Source organism: Lathyrus oleraceus, chromosome 1 (assembly GCF_024323335.1).
Source record: "Lathyrus oleraceus cultivar Zhongwan6 chromosome 1, CAAS_Psat_ZW6_1.0, whole genome shotgun sequence".
Taxonomy (NCBI): Eukaryota; Viridiplantae; Streptophyta; class Magnoliopsida; order Fabales; family Fabaceae; genus Lathyrus; species Lathyrus oleraceus.
In genome coordinates this window covers 250,346,937-250,353,180 of record NC_066579.1, presented here as the reverse complement: position 1 = coordinate 250,353,180, position 6,244 = coordinate 250,346,937, and the positions used below count along the sequence as shown (strand labels likewise).

The 6,244-nt window shown below is 37.4% G+C and overlaps 1 non-coding gene across 1 annotated transcript; it reads left to right on the top strand.

Moving 5' to 3' along the window:
* The first annotated feature begins 1,580 nt into the window (after positions 1-1,580).
* On the top strand, positions 1,581-1,687 carry LOC127116546 (small nucleolar RNA R71). The gene has a single exon (XR_007801374.1). It is a non-coding gene; the product is annotated as a small nucleolar RNA R71 (small nucleolar RNA).
* The last annotated feature ends 4,557 nt before the right edge of the window (positions 1,688-6,244 follow it).

The window sequence follows — 6,244 nt, the reverse complement described above, 5'->3', positions numbered from 1 at the left end:
CAAAGGTCAATTTTCCTCTCTTGACATCTATTATGGCTCCTGCAGTTGATAAGAACGGTCTACCTAGAAGGATTGGTATATCATTGTCCTCTTTGATGTCCATGACAATAAAATCAGTAGGGATAAATAACTGACCTATCCTAACAGGGACATCTTCTAATATGCCTATTGGATACTTAACATATCTATCAGCTAACTGAAGTGACATCGTAGTAGGCTGTAATTCTCCTAAGTTTAACCTCTCACAAACTGCTAAAGGCATTAAGCTCACACTAGCTCCTAAGTCTAGAAAATCCTTTTCGATGACATGACTACCCAAAAGACAAGGAATGGAGAAATTTCCAGGATCTTTATCTTTTTTGGCTAACTTATTCTCGGAAATAAAATTGCATTCCAAGGGCTTTGGATCGTCGAGTCTACGTTTGTTGGTAAGGATGTCTTTGAGAAACTTTGCATAAAAAGGTATTTGGGTGATGGCTTCTGTGAAAGGGATTTCTACGTGAAGTTTTTCTATAACCTTAATAAATTTCTGATACTGGTTATTGATCTGGGTTTGTTTGAGTCTTTGCGGATATGGTATCGATGGTTTGTATGCTGGGGGTGGTACATAAGTTTTGTCTTTAGGTTCTTCTCCTTTTTCTTAACCTTCCTGTTTTTCAGATTCCTCTGGTTCCTTTACTTCGTCCGTGGGTTTGGTATATTCCTTAAAAGTTTTGGGTTCACTCAATCTTGAGTTAAATGGCTCATCATAAGCGGTTCCACTTTGTAGGGTAATGGCATTGGCTTGTCCTCTCGGATTATGTTGAGGTTGTCCAGGGAACTGTCCTCCAGGTGTAGTCTGGGGGGCTTGGTTTAAGGCTACCTGAGAGATATGGGTTTCAAGCATCTTAGTGTGAGTAACTATTTGGTTAACCTTGGTTCCTAACTAGGTAATCAGTTTGTTTACGTGAATGTTCTGGTTCATGAACTCTTTGTTTTGTTGGGTTTGAGCAGTTACAAAATTTTCCATAATTTTCTCTAGGCTCAGCTTTGGTGGCACAGGTTGCATTGGTTGATTTGGTCTTGGGGCTTGGTAACCTGGTTGTCTCGGAGGTGCATTATTTTGGATAGGGTTATTGTTCTTATAGGAGAAGTTCAGGTGATTCCTCCATCCAGGGTTGTAGGTATTCGAATATGGGTTCCCTTGGGCGTAGTTCACTTGCTCATAGTTGGTTTCGTTTAATAGACTGCATTCTGCAGATTGGTGTCCTTTGGTTCCACATATCTCATAATCCGACGAAACTGCAGCTACAATATTCGGGTTTATGCACATATGCTCCACCTTGAGGGCCAACACGTCCATTTTAGCTTGCATCATGTCTATAGAGCTTAACTCATGTACTCCTCCTTGGGCTTCCTTCTTCTCAACTTTCGCTCGTTCGACTCCCCATGATTGATGGTTTTGGGCTATATCTTCGATGAGGGCACTAACTTCAGGATAAGGTTTGTTCATCAGAGCGCCACCTGCGGCGGCGTTGATGGTCATCTTAGTGTTATAGTGAAGTCCATTATAGAAGGTCTGAATGATTAACCAATTTTCTAAACCATGACGTGGGCATGCTCTTAACAACTCTTTATATCTCTCCCAAGCTTCGAACAACGATTCTCCTTGGTTTTGGGTAAATTTTGTTATGTGGTTTCGAAGAACGACGGTCTTACTTGGGGGAAAGTATCTGGCAAGGAATACTTTTCTAAGGCTGTCCCAAGTTGTAATGGAATTGGGTAGAAGGGAATCTAACCATGATAGGGCTTTATCTCTGAGGTAGAAAGGGAATAGTCTTAAACAGATTGCCTCAGGAGAAGCTCCATTGGTTTTAAAAGTGTCTGCTAATTGGAGAAAGATTTTTAAATGTTGGTTTGGGTTCTCAGTAGCGAGACCTGCGAATTGTCTCTGTTGCACTAGTTGCAACATGGAGGGTTTAAGTTCGAAATTATTAGCTGGGATGGTTGGGTTTACTATACTAGAACTAGGTTCTTCGTTGGATGGTTGGGCGAAATCCTTAAGAGGTCTATGATTTTGATCTTCGGCCATAGCTCTCCTAATTCTATGGAAAAATAAACGTGCGGGAGCGTAACGTTCAGGTTCTGCCAGAGGGCATACTAAGCTTCTGGTGCTGCGAGTTCTTCGCATTGATCGGCGGGTAATAACCTAAGTCTAAACGATATAACAACAGGGTACGAAATTTGAAGAAATCTTCCACAGCAATGGCGCCAAAAACTTGATGCGTGCTTTTCGCAAGTATACGAACGCGTCAGAGTAATATAAAAGATTGTCGAATACATAGAGACCAAGTGTCAATCTATCGTTATCTATTGTTACGGTGTTTATCTAAGGTAATCAAAATACGGGTTTTAAGAGTGCACAATGAAAAATAAAGTATTAAATAAAATTCAATTAATAAATACAGGTTCGAATGTAATTCACATAATCAATTAACAATCCAAGTACTTGCTAATAGAATTACTTCTGGGCAGTGTGTCCTACTTTGAAAAGAACCAATTTAACAAGAACTGTCGCTTTCGCGTATTCAGAACCAAGTCGTACTCCCTAATCAAACCCTCTTATTGTCACTTATAAAACGGAGCGCATTGCGTTAGAGTAGTAAACCTGTTTTTAAGAAATATAGTATCTTTACTAAGTTGAAAAGTATTTTTGACCTGGATTTCTTAACCAAAAGAGGTTCTCACGAACCAGACTCTAAACTTATAAACACGTCCGAAAATAGTTTTAAAATCCCTTTTCTTTTTAAGGTAAAAACTCCTAATGAACTAAACAAAGCGCTTTCGCTGTATTTGAAATAGTTAAAAATAACTAAGTTTAAAAAGACGTTGGACGGCTTTCGATCTTACCCAACGGAAATTAAGTGCGGGAAAACTTAAGTTGAAAGTCAAAATAGCCCTTAAGTGTTTCTACGAACAATTGTACGGATTATCGGTTCAATTACAATCCTTACATTCTAACCTTTATAGCTTTAGCTAGAAATGGTAAAGTAAAGGTGCATTTTAATTTAAATAAAAATAGTGCGAGTGCGGAATTTAAATAGAAGTAGTGCGAGTGCGGAAAATAAATAAAAGTAGTGCGGTGCGAGAAATAAACAAAGTAAAGTGTGAGTGTGAGATATAAATAAATGTAGTGCGAGTGCGAGAAATAAATAAATGTAGTGCGAGTGCGAGAAATAAACAAAAGTAGTGCGAGTGCGAGAAATAAACGAAAGTAGTGCGAGTGCAGAAATAAATAAAGTAATGCGAGTTCGAGAAATAAACAAAGTAGTGCGAGTGCGGGAAATAAATAAAATAGTGCGAGTGCGAGAAATAAACAAAGTAGTGCGAGTGCGGGAAATAAATAAAGTAGTGCGAGTGCGAGAAATAAATAAAGTAGACAAGGGTAAAGCAATAAAACCTGCTCCAATCGAAGGGTTGAATAAAGTGCGAAACAAAAATGAAAATGGCGGCAAGATTAACTTCCTTCCAAAGTGCTCCAAACCCGATTACAAACTCGATTACACAGTGTGGCAACACTCCGATATGAAGCGATTATCACTTTTACAATACTGATATATGCCTAGTTGTAACTAAGTTTGATCTAAGTTTGGATGATGAAACAAATGAAATCAAGTCTCTACTTATAGGCAAGAAAAATAATGGAAATGACAATGATGCCCTTAAGTTTGAATTTGGGAGGGAAACTTCTTTGTTCTTGTGGCGCCCGCCACCACACCATGGCACCCGCCATAAGTGTAAATTGTGCCACCCAAGTGGAGATAGTGGGATATGTGACAGTTGAGGAGAAGTTGGACTATGACACGTCATGGCTGGACCCATGGCGCCATCCACAGTGGGAGCCACAAGTGCAAAATGTTATTGTTTAGGCCTTTTAGCTCATTTTCACTCCTTTTCTCGATCGGGGCTCTGATTAGACTAAAAACCTGAAAACAAACGAAAACACAGTAATAACATAACAAAATAATAATAAAACAACTAAAATGCATGCAAAATCGGAGTCGGAAATACGGTGAATTTCAGTGTCATCACCAGTCACCATTTGTGTTATAGTTATAATCATTTTAACAAGTGAAAGTATGCGAGTTATTTGTATTTTTCATATAGTTTGAGTAGTTTATATGTCAGTTTCTTTAACTTCGTATTTATCTATGTTTTAATCATTTATGGTATTTTTGATCTTGTTGGGAAGTTTAACGTGTTTTGTAGGTCGGAGGAAGTCAATGATATGGTCGAAAAAGGAAGACGGAGAATTTTTCAGAAAAATTGGGAAAATCTATTTTTCAGCATGTTTTACATTATGATAGGGGTGTAGTATTTTGATAATTACTAGAGCGTCATAACTCAGAATGACGTGGGACTGACAGAAAATGAAACCTAAAATCCAGGGCTATAACTATCATGAAGACACCAAAGGCTAATTTGGAATTGTCTGCCCATACACGTATCGACTTGGTCATACGCGTATCAGATCTGAAAAAAAGCACGTTTTTGCCCATACGTGTATGACACCCCTCATACGCGTATGGATGCCTAGAATCACAAAAAGGCCTAGTTTCGATTATTTAAAGCTACAAAGTGTTTTTTTTTAGTTTTAGACGAATTTGGGGACGAATTTTGACGGCTGAAACATGTGTAGAAGGCTGGAAAACTCAGATTTTCAAGGTGGATCAAGATTTTCATGAGCTTTAAGTGATTGAAGACTTATTTCATCTCTAGATCTATAATGTTTATAAAATTTACTATGTTTTTCTTTATTATTATGAGTAGTTAAACCCCCCAATGCTAAGGGGTGTCCCTGATTCATATTTATGATGCATTTTTAAATTTTTACCTTGTAATGACTTTGATTTTATGATATATGACTTATTTGAAATTTGTGCATAATGCTTTCTCTTTCGAAAAAAATGAGATTGATTTGTGGTTAATATTTAGGCTTGACCGTCATTGTTGATGCTTAATTGTGAGTAATTAATAGTAGATATCACCTAGGCCTATGGATACCCTGTGGAAACCGGAATATTCTTGATTAAAATAATGCTTAATTTCATATGTAATTCACTATGGACATATGGGTTAATTTGAATGATTAAAGGTTTCCTCACTAAGTAATTAGGAGTAAACACCCTTAAGAACTGATAGTCAGTAGTATTGAATTAAGTTGTTGCAAGGTTAATTTACTGTTGTTGATGAATCCAATCATTCACCTTCTCTAGCATGTTTACTCATAATATATTTTAATATGTTCAACTGTTGTTTTCACCTTCTATAGCATTTTATTTTCAATTGCTCAGACAAACAATCCAAAACCCCTAAGGCTTTTGTTTAACTAAGATAAAAAACGAACTATGTATCGTCAAGCAGACCTTGAGATTGATACTTGGGAAAATTTCCCTTATTACTTGTCGTATCCCAAAATTTGCCCTCCCCTTTTCATCTTTTCATTCAATCTTTAACTTGAGATTCATCTGCCCATTCATACTTCACTCATATGCATTCATTCATGTGGACCCTTATAAATCTATAGATTCAAATCTCAGCAGCTTACAAGGCTAGGGCTTTTGCACGGGTTAAACTCCTATAATATGATTTAGCCATTCATCTAGTGAAACCCTAATTTTATTAATTTCTAAGATATGGATTCAAGGAGGCCACATCTTGACCCCTTTAATCCATCTAAAACCCTAATCAGGAAGGGTATGGTCCTAATATGCTTTGTGACTTAATCCTCCACCTTGTGTTTATCTAAGATCCTAATTTAAAGGGAGGGGGTTCTTGGTCGGCTTGTCATGCACCATCAGTCTTGCATGAGGCATAAGGATCATTGATCTAGTCCATATACCCAGGTGCTTAGATCTTTATCTAGTTTAGGATTTTACTTAAAACCTCCATACATGTTCATCTTATTTGGTCCTTACTAGTCTATTGATTCTAAGCCCAAGATACTTTCAATCTCCTTGGTCTTTGATCCACAAGTTCATGATTGCATGAGAGGCATTGGTCTTTGATCCATTTCCCTCCTTTGATCCATTACGGGTCATATGGGCATCCATCATTGTTTCATACATATAGCTGGCACATTCGATTCACATGATATCACGAGATCATGTTTCAATCAATCAAGGTTTTGGATTCGTGCATAAGGCAATTTGTTTTTTTAAGAAATCTTTCAAGACAAGTTTTTAATCCACATGAACCATAACCA